Source organism: Erinaceus europaeus, chromosome 9 (genome assembly GCF_950295315.1).
Source record: "Erinaceus europaeus chromosome 9, mEriEur2.1, whole genome shotgun sequence".
Lineage (NCBI taxonomy): Eukaryota > Metazoa > Chordata > Mammalia > Eulipotyphla > Erinaceidae > Erinaceus > Erinaceus europaeus.
This window is the reverse complement of record NC_080170.1, coordinates 18,484,779-18,502,071: the sequence shown is the minus strand read 5'-3', so window position 1 is coordinate 18,502,071 and position 17,293 is coordinate 18,484,779. Positions and strand designations below refer to the sequence as shown.

Sequence of the window (17,293 nt, the reverse complement as noted above, 5' to 3'; positions counted from 1 at the left end):
TGACAGGACATCCACACCATAATCAGGCACTTCTTTGAAGACAGCCTCTGAGTGTTCACAAAGCTGGCTGTCCTCTGAGAAACTACACTGACACAATCATAATAGTAGTGGCATCTGAGCCTTCAGCGAGTGGTGACCTTTTTGTGCTTACCATTCTAGAATTGCTGCCTCCTAGGGAGCCTAGGGTGAGATTTCCTCACAGAAAATGCAGTTCTATCATGCTGCACCCATCCACCATTTTCAGGTTGACTGACAATGGAATTGGTCAAAACACTGAGACAGGTTTCTGCAGGAAGCAGCGAAGTCATGCAGACAGTTCACAGCCCACTTCTCTCTGTTCTCTGGTAAGCTTCAAAGGAACTCAGAGACAAGCCGAAGATGCATCCAGGTCCACTGACAGATCACTGCCCTCCAAGCCCCCAAGTCAGGCCAACTAGAGGATCACACCCCAGCAGAGAGCTACTGCAGCTCACGGGCCACAGGCCTAAGCACCAGTTCAGTCCTGCTAGTCACACTCTGGCTTACTAGGGAGGAGCCGGCTCTTGCAGACACTCTGATCCAACTTGATAAGCTAAGGGGTTTGCTTTGATCTCTCTGACCTTGTGACTGTGCAGCCATGCCAAGAGTCATTACGAAATCTGTGAAACCCTCACCTTTTTCCCTGCTTGTCTAATATACAGGCTTCAGCAAGCCTGTTTTCCTACCCCTGACATGCAAGTGCTGCCTAGTCCTTGATGTTCCTGACATTCAGTCCTCCTCATCTGTTAGGAGGTTCTTTGTTCTTTGCTGAATTTGGGGAGCTCTTGATATAATTGATTATGAGTCTTTTGTCTGATGTATGGCCTGCAAAGATCATGTCCTCTTCTGAAAGGAGTCGCTTTGTTGGGGAGGTGCTTCCCTTTGCTGTGTAGAAGCTTTTCATTTTAGGGAGTCCCTTTTGTTGTTGTTATGCTTGTTGCTCTTTGCTTTAGTCTTTCTCTGGCAATTGGATTTGTATTACAGAAGATGCCTATAAACTTTAGATGGAAGTATGTTCTGCCAATATTTTCCTCCAAGTCCTTGATAGATTCTGGCCTAAAACCTAGGTCCGCAATCCATTTAAAGTTTATTTGCATATGTGTGTGTGTGTGTGGTGTGTGTGTGTAGTGGTTCAATTCTACTTGTCTGCATGTTTCAAACCAACTTTTCAGAACTTTGGTTCAGTATATGTAAATAAGTCAATATGATCTATTGCATCAATTAAAAAATAATAAAACTGTAACCACAGGATTATCTCAACAGATGCAGATAAAGCCTTAGATAAAACCCAACATCCTTTCATAATCAGAACTTCAAAAATGAAATAGATGGAATTTTCCTTAACTTAGTGGTGTCCATATACAACAAACCAATAGGCAACTTCATACTACATTGTGAGAAACTGAAAGCATTTCCACTTAGGACAGATAGTAGGGATGTACGTTTCCTATGATTGTTATTATTCCACATAATGTTGGAATTTCTTGCAATGTCAATCAGGCCAGAGGAACGAATTATAGACACTGACTGGAAAAGAAGAAGTCAAACTGTGACTATCTGCATATGATGTGATAGGATACAAAGAAAACCCTAATTAATCCAGCAAAAGCTTATGAGAATTATTTGGAAATTGAATAAGGTGTCAGGTTACAAAATGAACATGGGAAAAAATCAGTGGGAATTCCTTTCTGCAAACACTAAGTCCGAATAAGTAAGTAGAATCAGAATGTGTTGGAAGATGGACAGGGCATTCCATGACCAAGGGAAAACCACTAACACTTCTATTTTGAGCACTGAAAATGCAACTGTTGACTTATACTCTTAATAGTCAAGCTCAAGAGTGTAAAAAGGAATCATCATTGAGTATTTCATTTGTCTGTCAAAAATGTCAAGGGGCTCCAGCCTGACTTCCCTGGGCATATGACCCCACCAATGTATCCTGGAGCCCCACCTCCCCAGATCCCTGCCCCACTAGGGAAAGAGAGAGAGAGAGGCTGGGAGTAAGGACTGAACTGCCAATACCCATGTAGAGTGGGGAAACAATTATAGAAGCCATACCTTCTACATTCTGCGCCCCTTAATAGCCCTGGGTCCATATTCCCAGAGGGGTAAAGAATAGGATAACATCCAAGGCAGGGGGTGGGATACAGAATTGAGCAGATGAGAACTGTAACCCTCTTATCCTATGGTCTTGTCAATATTTCCACTATATAAATAATTGAAAAAAATGTCAAGGGGCACGAAGTTTATTACAGAGAGGAATCCACATGTGTCTGTTTGGATCCCAGTCCTTAGCCATCTCAAGAGTGGCCCAAATGCTCAGGGAGTTATCCATGAGGTTGTGTCTTTGAATTGCTGTCATTTCTCAGAACTCACTGCGGTTACTGAACAAAGATACTTCCTACTGCCTGATGCAACTGCTCTAGTGGGTGATCAGGATGGTTTTAATTAGCAACTGTGGTTGGAGGTAACCAGGTAAGTTTTGATGTCTTCATTCCACTGGGACCTGAGAGGAGAACTTTATGGTCATGGGCCTTCTCCCAGACACATGCTAGGTAAGTTGCAGGGATATTTGAATGACCCATACATAATCCACTGAGACAAAGTGGTAATTCTTTTAACCATATGGGAGAATGTGACTACATACCACCAACCAAACTTTTTCTTTTGTTCTTTCTCTGCACAAATAGGCTCCCTAGCAAGAGGTGCAGTCACAGGCTTCCTCACTGTCAGGTTCATTTTCTGAGAAATGGAGGCATCAGGGAAATTCAGCTTTCTTCTGACACATTTCCAAGCCAGGCACAATATTCAGACACCATTTATTCTTTCCCCCTGTTTGGCAGCGATTGTTCCATCTGTACCACAGGCTTCAGGGGTGTGGCCCAGCCCCTGAGGCCCTATCCACTCAGAGCAGGGGGCTGAGCTCACCTGCCAGCAAACCCACTGATGACTCCCAGGAACTCTTCCTGGTAAAGAACAAAGGTTGGGTACCATCTTTCTGGAATTGCTGACATCTGCCTTCCCTTTCTCTGGGGACTTCAGCTTGACCTTTCTTGAGCAGCCATGTGGCACTGGATCTGGGATCTTGGAAAGGAAGTGCTCTCTCTAAGGTCTGAAGCAGGTAGATGGTAAGAAGAATGGACTTGGAGGTTAAGGTCAGGTTACATGTTCTAAGGAAGGCATGTGGAATAAGCCATGAAAATAGAGCAACTCACAAGGGGGCAGTTTGTGGGCTCCCCAGTAGATCTTATATGTTGTTCATTTTATAGAACTTTTATTTTCTAATACTAATGTTATATTTCTTCCTCATTGGTTTAAAGAGTCATTTGGGCAGAGACAGAAAATCTCACTTGATATTGTACTGCTTCGCCATGTGTGTGATGCACATTTGAGCTGCTAATCCATGAAGATCAAATTGATGTGAGCCGAGGCCCATATTTAGCCTAGGATGAGCAGTGATTTGAAGAGCCTACTTTGTGGAAGGGAATGCTCTATGGGTGATACTTGTCATTTTATATTTGACATGACTCTCGACCTCATCAAGATCAAGTTGTTCAGAGTAGAGACTAATACAATTTAGTTAAAGGCAATCTCAAATAAAAGTCCCTTACCTAGAGTCCCATGTAATTAATAGCAAAGGTTTGGGAGTGTTTAGTATTCAGGAATTGTTTTTACAGAGAGATTCCCTTTGCCTCCATGGGGACTAAAGCAGGACTGATATTTATATAATACAACTTGCTTCCATACTGGTTTAAACCAGGCACACTCTATAAGCCAGAGACCATGTCCTCGTTACAAATGAAACATGCCCTTTCACTTGTTTGTTCAACTGAGACCACACTTTGCATGCAGATTTTGGACCGATGACAGAAATACACAAAGTTCAGAAAAAGGAAATCTTAAATTATGGATAACATTTAATTCCAGGGAAAAATAAAATAATAACAATAACAATAACAGCCTGATTTTGGAGACAAGAAGATGCTGTGCTCTGGCTATGGGCCAGGCAAAACAACCAATCAAAACCATGGAAGGGAAACAAAATAAAGTGTATGAACTGGGTGGGCTGGGTGGTTGGTTATTTAAACAGATTCAAGTGTTGCCTTAAGCATTTGAAATGTGTTTGTAACTTTGAAGTGGTCACAGAATTTTTACAAATTCCTTTTTTTTTTTTAAACTGCCACCAAGTTTCTGCTAGTCCTGCACTAAGAACTCACCTCTGCTCCAGCCAGCCATTTTTCCTTCCCCTCCCACACCTTTTTTTTTTAGATAGGACAGTTTGAGTGGAGTTGGGCAGGAAAGATAGAGAGGGAGAAGAAAGACCTGCAGACCTGTTTCTCCAGTCAAGCAGCTTTCACCCGAAGGTGGTGAGGGCCTGGAACCACAGTGCAGTGATATGTGTGCTCAAGCAGATGTGCCACCAGCCTGCCCCTTATTGACTTACAGTTAATGGTAGTCACATCTGAAAAGTCAGTCCTAAATACCTTTGTTCTGCTACATAAATTATTCATGTTGTACACTAGATTTCTAGAACTGACTCAGCCTGTATACCTTCGCATAATGCTCTGCAAGTCTATTGCTATTGTTGACACTGCAAAAGTTCTGTTTTTTTTTTTAAGATTGAAAGATAGTCCATAGAATAAGACTGAATAATACATTAAATCCTGTTTATTCATTCAGACATAGATATCTACTATGAACAATGCTACAGTGAAGATAGAAATGAACACATCAAGATCCTGGCTTCATGTTTTGGGGACACATACCTGGAAGCAGAATTGCTGAACCAAATTTTACTTCTCTTTTCATTGTCTATAGAAAACATTGAATCTGTTTTTTTTTTATACTAGTTGAACAATATTTCATTCATTCAAGCAAAGCAAAGGCTTATCAGATCTCTAAACCTTGCCAGCGTCTGTCATCTTTTGGTTTTGATAGCGGTGACTTTAACCGATGTGAGAAGATGTCTTATGGTGAAATTGACTGTCAATTCCATAAGGGATGCGGAGGACCTTTTCACTCTCCTATCACATATTTTCAGGCATGTCTATTAAAGTCCGTTGCTTACTTTTTTAAAATTTCTGTATTGGAAAATCAATGTTTTACATTCAACTGTAAATACAATAGTTTGTGCATGCATAACACCCCCCAGTTTCCCATGTAACAATATAACACCCATTAGGTTCTCTATTATCCTTCTTGGACCTGTATTTCTTTTCCCACTTGCCACTTCCATTTCAAAAGATATAAAGGCATTTTCTCTGATCAATAAAGGCATTTAATTGCACTCCTGCTCAGCCATGAGTCCATGGTCACTTGTCTCCCCTGTGATGTAACCCGAAGTCTGGTGCATCAACCTGGGGCCTAACCCACCCATCCTCCAGATTAGTATACACTGCTTGTCTCTCTGCAGCCTGCTGTTTTACAAAGGCACTGTGATTCTTTTTTTCCCTCTTATAATCTTTCTGAGACCCGTCCACCATGGGGGACCTTCTTCCTTATGAAGAGGTTTCCCAGTCCCTCTACTCCTTTTTCATGAGACAGTTTCTCTGTCTCTGGTACATTTTGTTTTGGGCTACACCTTGGTTCCTTATGAATGTGATCATAGAGCTTGGGAGATGTGTGAAGATTTTCCCCTGGGAAGCCCTGCACTCCCTCTCCCATGTCTCCCATGAACAAGGGTGGCTCTAACTTGCAGAACCTTCTCCAGATGTAAGCTATATGTTACTCCCCTATTTCTGTAAAGAATGGTACAATGGTTAGTATCGTCCTGTTCTCAGGGGAGGTCATACCCAGAATTGTTTTAGACTTTGGCTGAGGGCTATCTCTACCATTAATCTTCTATGGGGGGCATACGGATCTTTGCCTAGTCGTGGACCACTGCTCATCTCGGTCTGGTACAGTTTAACTGTTCATCTTTCTTTGTTTCAATATGTCAACTTGTACCTGGGAGGCCTCAATCTCTGTATTCCTTCTTTGAGGGGCAGTTCATAACATGACTTGTTTTGTCCGTCTATGTTGACCCACCTTCCCCACTTTCATAATGTAACTTTCAAGTATGCCCCTGTGTAAGGGAGAGGGGGTGCTTCTGACTTTCCATTCCCACCAGGCACTGCCAAAGCATTATTAATCAATTGTGACAGTATAATTATTTGTAACAATAACGGGGACAATGCGTCGACCCATTCTTGTCCTCCTGCCTAGCTTCCTTGAAGTCTGAATGCAGTTCCAGTGGAGATGACCCTGTCAGAATCCCTGGTGAACTTTGATGGGGCTCCGCACCTCCCTACCACTTCTCTCTCCCCCCACCTCGCTCTCTCTGAATATCTTATGTTCACTGTCTGTTTTCAATTGTTTTTTCTAAGAGGGTGATTTGCATGAATGAATTTTTCTATGAACTATTTTGCTCTAAGTACTCTCAAATTTAATTGAATATACATACACACACACACACACACACACACACACACACACATATATATATACACATTAGATGTAGCCATGGTTTCTGGAGATGTCCAGAATCAATCCTGAATTTTATTTCCTTTTTTGATTTTTACATGTCTTGGTATAAATGTGAAATGTTTAATTTAGAAAACTGTATGAGTGTGGGTGGGGGAGATAGCATAATGGTTTTGTAAATAAACTCTCATGCCTGAGGCTCCATTGTCCCAGTTTTAATCCCCTGCAGCACAATAAGCCAGAGCTGAGCAGTGCTCTGGTAAAAAAACAAAACAAAACAAAACAAAAAGACAAAAACAAGAACCAAACATTGTCACTAACTTGTTAACTCTCTAAGTAACCTGAGTTTGTTTAAAGTGTAAAGTAAAAATTAGTTAAAAATCTATATATCACTAATAAGTGTTAACTAAGTAACCTGAGTTTGTTTAAAGTCTAAGGTAAAATTAGTTAAAAAAAAACAACAATATTTTAACTAAATCTACTCTGAAGATCCTAAACACACTGAGGGTGTGTCTCCATCTTAAATGTGTGTAACTAAAGGTAGAAAAGACGCTACTGATATGTAAAGCTCTCATATACCTTCTCAATTAAAGAGGTTGAACCAGAATCCCAAGATTGAGGAAAAGACTATGTGTTGACAACACAGAAATGAATATATGTTGTATAGATATATGTACTGTTCAACTTCAAAAAGGAAACAAATATACTATCATTTCTGACAACACAGACAAAAAGGGGAAGCACGTTGAGTGAAGAAAGTTTGACTGAGAATGGCTACAAGAGAAATCAAACCCCAGAGGTCTGTGTGTTGGCACACCTAGTTAAGCACACATGGTGTGAAGCTCAAGTATGCACGTTCAAGCCCTAGCACCTCACCTGCGGGTAGGAAGCTTCACTAAGAGACAAAACACGTCTGCAAGTGTCTACCTTTCTCTCTCCCTCTCTATGTATCCTCTTTTCTCAATTTCTCTCTGTCCTATTCAGTGAAATGAAAAAAAAAAAGTCTGCTTGAGGAGAAGACTCATAGTGCTGACAATGAGACCCCACAAAAACCCTAGAGGCCGGAAAAAAAAAGTCAAAACCCAAAAAGAATAAGACCCGAGATATAGCTTACATAGGTAGTGCACTATTTTGCCAGGCACTGGACCCACATTTGAGCATGCCTCCACCAGAATGAATTAAGCTTCTGTGCTATGGTCTCTCTCTCTCTCCTTCTCTCTGTCTCTCAGTCTCTCAGTCTCTCTCTCTCTTTCTTTCTTTTTTTTTTTTAACCAGAGCATTGTTCAGCTATGTTTATGGTGGTTGAGGGTCTAAACCTAAGTCTTTGGAGCCTTAGGCATGTGAGTCTCTTTGTCTAACCATTATATTGTCTACGCCTGTCCTTCATCTATTATTTCTTTTAGGAGAAATAGAAGGGATGAGTAGAGAAAGTGTGAGAGAAATAGACAGTCCACCACCATGGAGCTGCTCTGTGTTGTCCTCTGTGGTACTGGTGATCACATTCAGGGTATCCTAAATGGGAAGACATGTTCTCTACTGGGTCTAACGTTCTACTGACTCCATATATTTGAAGAAGATATGCTACTTAAAAATATAAAGTGGCTGTAGGTTATGATTGATCTGAAATTCCTGAGGGATGGCTTTGTCTTCAGAGAGAAGCATGACCGTTTCTCCTATGTAGTTCCCACCCCAATTACAGAGCTGAGAACTCCAGGGAGAGCAACAAAGGAATGACCTAGACTCATTGCTGGAGCCTGGCAAGGAAGCTGGTGTGTCAGTAATCCCACAGAAATTGTGCAGGTACTTCAGTTGCTGGGATAGGGAGCCCATAGTCACTGGTGAATGCTAGTGTTCTTCTGAAGTTTTTGTACATCACACACACACACAGACCATTGCTCCACAATGATTAAGATGCAGGATTAAGAGATAGGAATGCAGAGTATGACCCAACACAATGTCCTCACTGGTTCTTCTGCTTTCTACAAGACAGTCTAACAGAAGAATGGCGAGTCAAATATGAACTGTGGTTGATTTTATGGTAAATGCTTTCTACTGCTACTTCTGCTGGATGTAGGAAAGGAGAACTCAGAATTTATTATTTGCTCATTTAATTAATTGGTGAATTTAGTTTCTTCTTTTTCCCACAAACAAAAAATTAGAAGTTTTATTGATGATCCTCATCAATTTTTGTGTTCCCCAGACCATAATATTTATGCTGATGTGTGTGTGTGTGTGTCTTTGTGTGTGTGTGTGTGTGTGTGTGTGTGTGTGTGTGTGTGAATTGATGTCTTGTCAAGAGTAAGGATACCACTTTTCAGATAATTAAAGGAAACTTACATTTTGAATATCATTTCAGCTACTAATTGGAGATGTAAGATGTTGTCAAGTCAGATGGATTCAAAGGCTTCGCAGCTCTCTGTGGTAACTCTGGTAAGGCTGGAGAGAAAACCCTTCCTATTGCAGCATAATCAGCAGGCAACATGTTTGCTATATTTTTCTTCTTGTAATTGTCTCTGTCTATCATTATTTCGTTTTTCCTCTCCATAAATATCAAAGTAGGGAGTAGGTGTGTGCTTGTTTCTCTGGTTTTACTCTGATGAGCTGCATAACTCTTGAGTTCACACTATGTTATTTCGTGCCATACATCGAGAGAAGATTAAATGAACACAACAGATTGAGCCTCTGATATGGGTGCTTCCAGAGACAAAACTCATGCCTGAGAAATTAAGCGATGTGACTTTTTGACTGAATTTCTGCTCAATGGATTCCCTGATAACAAGGTGCTACAGAGATTCTATGCTTCTGTCTTCTTCCTGGTTGACCTGGCAGCTCTGATGGGAAACGTGCTCATTGTCACCCTCACCTCACTTGATCAGCAGCTCCAGTCCACCATGTACTTCATTCTGAAGAACTTGTCTTTGACTGATATCTGCTACATTTCCACCGCTGTCCCCAAGTGAATCATGAACACCCTGAACAACAGCCACTCCATCTCCTTTGTGGGCTGTGCCTCTCAGGTTTTCCTGGTCTTCCTTTTGGCAGGCACAGAGTATGCTCTCCTGCTCATGATGTCTTATGACCGTAAAGCTACCATCTGCCACTCTCTGCACTATGAGGCCATCATGAACAGTGGGGCCTGTGTGCAGATGGATGATCTATGGATCCCTACATGTGGCAGGGACATTTTCTTCCCGTTTTTGTGGCCCTAATGTTGTATGTCAGTTCTTCTGTGATGCTCACACTTGTTTCTTTGGGGGATGAAATTCTAGAATATGCATTTCTCATTGCCAGCTATTATTTTGATTTTATGTGTCTCATTATCATGGTTATTTCCCTTGTACAGATTTTTTCCACTGCTCTGAGAATCCCTTCAGAAGAAGGCTGGTTTAAGGCCTTCTCCACCTGTTTGCCTCACCTCACCGTGGTGAGCTTGTTCTTTTTCTCTGCAGCTTTTACAAATAGAATATCAGCTGCCGGGAGTCGGGCTGTAGCACAGCGGATTAAGCGCAGGTGGCACAAAGCACAAGACCGGCATAAGGATCCCGGTTCGAACCCCGGCTCCCCAACTGCAGGGGAGTCGCTACACAGACGGTGAACCAGGTCTGCAGGTGTCTATCTTTCTCGCCTCCTCTCTGTCTTCCCCTCCTCTCTCGATTTCTCTCTGTCCTATCTAAAAATGACAACAACAATAATAACTACAACAATAAAATAACAAGGGGCAACAAAAGGGAATAAATAAATATAATAAATATTTAAAAAAAAAGATCAGCTGAAAATTCCCCATCATCACTGAATCGCTTTATGTCTGTGCTATATTCTGTGTTACCTCCCAGCCTTATCCATTCATTTATAGAGTGAATAACAGGGACATGAAGATGGCCCTTGAAAACATTTTTGGAGTAAGAATGACATCAGCCTTTTGAATTAAAAAAATAAAAGAAAATCTTGGTAGATATCTATTGTAGAGCAAACTGATTAGGCTTCAGATAAGAATGCAAATCAGTTATGTACTTATGAGTTTTAGATTTCACTCCCATAGAATGCTACAAGTCTTAGGAGATCTTCTCCTCCCTACAGAAGTCTTTTTGTTGATAAAACTTAAACTGGGGCAGTAAGGAAGTAGCACAGTGGGTTAAGCTCAGGTGGTGCAAAGAGTAAGGAACATCATAAAGATTTTGATTAGAACACTCAGCTCTCCCTTCCTGCAGGGAAGTCACTTCACAGGAGGTGAAGCAGGTCTGCAGGTGTCTACCTTTCTCACCCACCCTCTGTCTTACCCTCCTCTCTCCATTACGCTCTGTCCTATCCAACAAGGACAACAACAACTACAACAACAACAACAACAACAATGACAACAAAAAACAAGGGCAACAAAAGGGAATAAGTAAATAAATGAACATAAACAATAAACTTAAACTAGAGGTGGCACCTCAAGTGGTAAACTGCTGGACTGTTACCAGTCACTGTGAGAGGATATGGGATTTTAGCATCAGGAATCTCTCCTTAGGCCCCTCTCTGTCCATGAGCCACATGTGTTTGCACTTACCATGACTTGGTGGGTTCCCAGTGTAGTGCTAGTCTTGTTTTTGTTGTGTTCTCAGGTGATCTTCTTTGCTATTCCTAGTTGGCAGGGAGACAAAAAAAAAATGCAACTGCTATTCTTTCCAACTTGTTTGAGTGTGGTCATTCCATACACATCTTTATCTTTCTGATGTAACTCACTTAACATAATTCCTTATAATAGCTCCATCCAAGATGGAACAGAGAATGGGTTCATTGCCCTTAATAGCTTCGTAGTATTCCATTGTGTATATATTCCACAACTTTCTGAGGCACTCATCTGTTTTTGGGCACCTTGGTTACTTGCAGGTTTTAGCTATTACGAATTGTGCTGCCATGAACATAGGTGTACACATTTCTTTTTGGTTGGGTGTTAAGGAATCCTTGGGGTATATCCCTAGGAGAGGAGTGACTGGGTCATATGGAATGTCCATGTCTAGCCTTGTGAGAGTTCTCCAGACTGCTCTCCACAATGGCTGGACCAATTGACTTTCCCACCAGCAGTGTACAAGGGTTCCTCTGTCCCCACACTCTCGCCAGCATTTGCTGCTGCTGTCCTTTTCAATGTATGCCATTTTCACAGGGGTGAGGTGGTATCTCAATGTTGTTTTTATTTGCATTTCTCTGACAATCAGCAACCTAGAGCAATTTGTCCTGGGTTTGGTAGCCTTTTGGATATCTTCTGTAAAGAGTGTTCTGATCATATCCTTCTGCATCCCACAATAACCTTGTGTCCATATTCCCAGAGGGATAAAGAATAGGAAAGCTATAAGGGAAGGGGATGGGATACAGAACTCTGGTGGTGGAAATTGTGTGGAGTTGTACCACTCTTATCCTATGGTTTAGTCAATGCATCCTTTTTAGAAATAAATATTTAAAAAGACAAAATTATGTGAAGACAAAAAAGAAAAAAGAAAGGATAAGAAGAAAGAAATGAAGCTGCTGCTATTCTGTAGCTCTGCCTCTAGAAATATTTTCGGTCAGCATTTCTCAGTAAATTAGAAATTTTTGCAGCATCAATTCAGCATAAGTTTTCAGAAAATATTTGATACCAATGATTTATTTCAAATGTTTTTGTTGTTGTTATTGTGTATTAGTGATCGCGATTTAGAGGTTGCAAGTGCAGTAGCCTATATCCCCATACATCACAGCCAAGTAATGCTTTGATAAAAACAAAATCAACACAATGTTTCTATGTAGTTATGAAATAGCAGTCATCTAAACACTGAAATAAATACGTATAAACACTTGTTACATCAAAGTTTGATAGCAATTTCTTCTTGGAAAAGGAGTAATTAAAAAGGCCTTCAACTCGTGGTGTAGAAAGTTCTTTGGGAAATATCAAAGCAACTAGACAGATTCTCAAAAAAGATTGATTTAAATCCTGGGAATTCCAAGTGGGAGCAGGATTTTAGGGTAATAGGAGATAAACTATAGAAGAAAAGGGGACAAAAAGGAACCATGGTGGATTATTATAAGTCTTCTCTATTGTCAAAATTCCCATGTCCAGTGACATATACAATATATACAATACACTACTGACCCTCAAGAAAGTTGACTTTCTGACAACATAGATAAAAAGAGTGGGTGCACACCATGATCAGTGAAATAAATGAGACTGAGAAAGACTGAGAAATCAAAATCCAAAAATGAAAAGATTAAGATCCTGAGAGATAGCTCACTTAGGTAGCATGCTGCATTTCCACAATGGGTCCCAAGTTTGAGCATGCTTCTAACACAGAGAAGGAAGCTTTGGTCCTGTGGTCTCTCAGACTCTCTATCTCTATCTTTTTATAGAAAGAATAAAAAAATATTTTTAGGGGTCCAGTTGCATATTTCTTCTAATCATGTGACCCATCCAGGGCCTCTCAAGTACAGAGCGACCACGCACAATCAAATCCGTACATTATTTCTTTGAGTAGCAAGAGCAAGTGGATAGAAGAGACAGTTCTTCTCTAGCATTTGCTCTTCTTCCGTAGCCAGTCAACAGCGTCAGGTTGAGCCTGATGTAAAGTTTCGAGACCTCCTTTGAATCTGGAGAGGTGGCAGTCGTTGCCTATGTGGGTCATAGTCTGTCTGTAGCCGAGGGTCAGTTCGGGTAGTCTCTGGCCCCCCAGTGATGGAACATAGCGGCGCATCGGCCATGGCCTGTTCGATAGCGATTGAGGAGGGCCCAATCATAGCGTGCTAGGTCAAAGCCGGGTTGACTCTTGCAGGGGTCTGTGATGAGGTGTTTGTTCTTTACCTCAGCTGACTGCCAACTCTGTTTCCAAGAGTCTGGAACAGAGAAGTTCAGTGTAGGCATAGGGGACCAGATTGGGTGACGAGACATCAAGCGCTGGACAGGGTGGGCAAAGATATCCACGTATATTGGCAGGTCCGGTCGAGTGTAGACGTGGGAAATGAAGATAGATGATGCTGCATCCCGACGAATATCTGGCGGGGCGATGTTGCTAAGAACTGGCAGCCATGGAACTGGGGTGGAATGGATTGTTCCAGAAATTATCCTCATGGAGGAATATAATTTGGAATCGACCAAGTGGACATGGGGGCTACGGAACCATACTGGGGCACAGTATTCTGCAGTGGAATAGCATAATGCCAGAGATGATGATCGTAGTGTGGAAGCGCTCGCGCCCCATGAGGAGCTGGCCAGTCTTGCAATGATGTTATTCCTCGCGCCCACCTTTGCTGCAGTTTTTATGAGATGTTCGTGAAATGACAGAGTGCGATCGAGAGTAACGCCAAGATAGACTGGCTGGGCTTCATGCCGGATTCTCGTATCGCCAAGCTGCACATTTAGCTCACGCGAGGAAAAGAGTCTGGCTGTTTGGGATCGTATAATAGGGAGAGGTCATTCGCTGAAGCCCAGTCAGCTAAGACAGAGCCGTCAGCACGAGTGGAGGAATATCCCCAGTCTTGGTGATGACTATTAAAGTCTCCAACGTAAACAGCTGGGTGATTCGGGCTAGGCAGGATCTCATTATCCCACGAGGCACTGGGAGGCTTATATATGTTGACGAGCTGAATAGTTTCAATAGTAATGGAGTGGGAGAAGGTCGAAGAGGCCGTATGATAAACGTCCGCAAGACAAGATTTGGCGTAGATGGCTCGGCCGTGTTTAGGATGGAGGTTATAGCATACTAAATCGAATCCACTGATGGTGAATCGAGCAGCTTCATCGACTGCTATATGTGTTTCTTGCCGGCAGATAACATCTGCCTGATGCTGTATCGCCAGTTGACCAATAAGAACGCGTTTAGCAAAGGACAGCTCCTCAACATTAAGTTGGAGGACTCGAAGAGCAGGACCAACAGCTTGAAAGCTGACAGGAGCTGCTTGTTGCTGGCTTTGAAAGTGACTGGGATCCATGTGGATTCAGTCGGCTAGGAAGGATCGTCAGTTTCTACTCACGAGATGCACCACGGGAAGGTCGATCCAATGCACCCCAGAAGAGACAGTGAGAGAAGCACACAGCACAGTCCACTGTCATGGAGCTGCTTCTCTGTTATTCTCGGTGGTGCTTTTGATGACATTCAGGGTCTCCTATATGGTAAGATATGTGCTCTACCCTCCTCTCTCCATATTTCTTTGTCCTATACAACAACACTAATAACTACAACTATAAAAGAATAAGGGCAACAAAATGGAATAAATAAATATTAAAAAATTAAAAAGTAAAGTAGCTGTGGGTATTTTGCCCAATAATTCCTGCGGGATAGATTTCTCTTCAGCAAAGAACATGGACACTTCTCCTATTTAGATTCTACCCCAATTCTAGAGCTGGGACCTTTAGTGACAACAAAGGATTGGCAGTGACCCAGTGCTGGAGCCTGGCAGGGAAGCTGGCAGCCCAGGGATCCCAAAGGAATTTTGCAAGTACTTCAGCTGCTGGGACACAGAACCCACAGTCACTAAGAAGTGCAAGGATCCATGTGAAGACTTTGTACCTTACACAAACCAGAGAAAAGAACATGCCCCATTACTAGGTGTTCCCTGGTTCTTCTGACTTCTTACCTCACAGAACTAGCATAGGAGAATGAGGAGCCAAAAGTGGAATGTGGCCAATTTCACCAGATTCTCTCAACTGCTACTTCCGCCGGATTCAGGAAAGAAGAACACTGACAATTCTATTTGTTCATTTAGTTAATTGGTGAAGTTATTTTCTCTTGTTTCTTTTTTCCTGATAGAACAATAAATAGAGAGGTAATTTCTGTGTTCCACACAGTCCAAAACACTTCATATACGTATATGTGTGTGAGTGTTTGTGTGTGTGTGTGTATTAATGTTTTTTCAAGAGTAGATTCATGGTTTCCCAAAAAATTTTGGAAAGAATTAAAGAAACTATATGTATTTTGCATGTAATTTCAATTTTTCTAGTGAAAATATTAAATACTGTCCAGACAGATTGTTTCCAAGACTTTGCAACTGTCTGTAGCCACTCTGGTGAGAATGGGAAAATTACATTTCCTACTTTAAGATTGAAAACAAGCACTATTTTCTGGCATTTTGTTCCTCTTGCAGTTGTCTCTAATGTCATTCATATTTCATGTTCCTCTCTATAAATATCACAATAGACAGTAATTGTGTAAAATGTTTCTGTGTTTGTGCTCTGATGAGTCACCTATCATTATAGATCACACCGTGTTAATAGGTGAGCTAAATTAAAGTAGAGAAATATGAACACAACTGATTGAATGTCTGATGTCATTGCTTCCAAAGAAGAAACACTCATGCCTGAGAAATTAAGCAATGTGACTTTAGTGACTGAATTTCTGCTTATGGGATTCCCTGGTGACCAGGTGCTACAGGGACCCTGTGCCTCTGTGTTCTTCCGGGTTTACCTGGCAGCTCTGCTGGGAAATCTGCTCATTGTCACCCTCACCTCCCTTGACCAGTGGCTCCAGACCCCCACGTACTTCTTCCTGAAGATCTTGTCTTTGACTGATATCTGCTACATCTGCACCACTGTCGCCAAATGCATCATGAACACCCTGACCCACAGCCACTCCATCTTCTTTGTGGGCTGTGCCTCCCAGGTTTTCCTAGTCCTCTTTTTTGGCAGGCACAGAGTATGCTCTCCTGCTAGTGATGTCCTACGACCCTTATGCTGCCATCTGTCACCCTCTGCACTATGAGGTCTACATTAACAGAGGGGCCTCTTTGCACATGGTGTCAGTGGTGTGGCTCTGTGCCTTTGCCTATAGACCCCTCACATGGCAGGGACAGTCTCTGCCCATTTCTGTGGCTCCAATGTAATGCCTCAGTTCTTCTGTGATGTTCCCTCCATGCGTACACTTGTCTGTTCCGGGAAGAAATTCTAGAATATGCATTTGTTGTAGTTAGTTGTTGTTTTGTTTTTGTTTGCTACATTTTCATGGTTATTTCCTATGTTCATATTTTCTCCACAGTTCTGAAAATGCCTTCTGATCAAGGTACGTATAAGTCCTTCTCCACCTGTGTGCCTCACCTCACTGTGGTGAGCTTGTTCCTGTTCTCTGCAGCTTTTGCATTTTGGGGTTCAGCTTCTAATTTTCCACCATCACTGAATCTCTTTATGTCTGTGATGTATTCTGTGTTACCTCCCAGCCTGAATCCCCTCATCTATAGTCTGAGAAACAGGGACATGAAGATGACCTTTGGCAAAACTTTTGGAGGAAGTAGGAGAAGAGCAGAGTGAGTTTTTAATGGTGATGGTTGGGTGCCTATTGTGTAGCAAATGGACTGGGCTATAACACATGGCTTTATAAGTATGAAGTGCCTGTTAGTTCTAGGTCTCAGCCACGTTGGATGCTGCATGTATGTGTTTCAATGGGCACGATAGTTCCGTGTATTAGTAATTTCTAATTTACTTGAGATATTCCAGTCATCATATTCAACATCAAGTGGCACTTAGTGTTCTCCATGTATTTTCTTCTATTTTAATTCTGCACCAATTTCCACTTGTAAGTTCAAAATGTATTCATTTAATTATAATCCTCACTATTATTCTTGCAAATTCTACTGCACTAGGTGCTTTACCATGTTACACCATTCTTTTTCATTTGTAGTCTCCATACTAATAGTTTCTTAGTTCAGGGAACATGGTTAATTCAACAATTACAAGGTTGGATTGGCAATTACTGCCATCTGAGCTATAATTAAGAGAAACTAAGAGTAAAAGATATTGCTAACTTTACTGGCAATCACCTAATGATATCTGCCCTAATAAGGATGTTAGTTCTTAAATAGAACCTATCGTGTTTCAATAGAG

General features: G+C 41.7%; 2 pseudogenes; both read left to right on the top strand.

Annotated features, from left to right (window-relative positions):
* The first annotated feature begins 9,192 nt into the window (after positions 1-9,192).
* LOC132540292 (olfactory receptor 14A16-like) lies at positions 9,193-10,403 on the top strand (annotated as a pseudogene).
* Positions 10,404-15,773: 5,370 nt separating this feature from the next.
* Positions 15,774-16,751, top strand: LOC132540155 (olfactory receptor 14A16-like; annotated as a pseudogene).
* Positions 16,752-17,293: the final 542 nt, after the last annotated feature.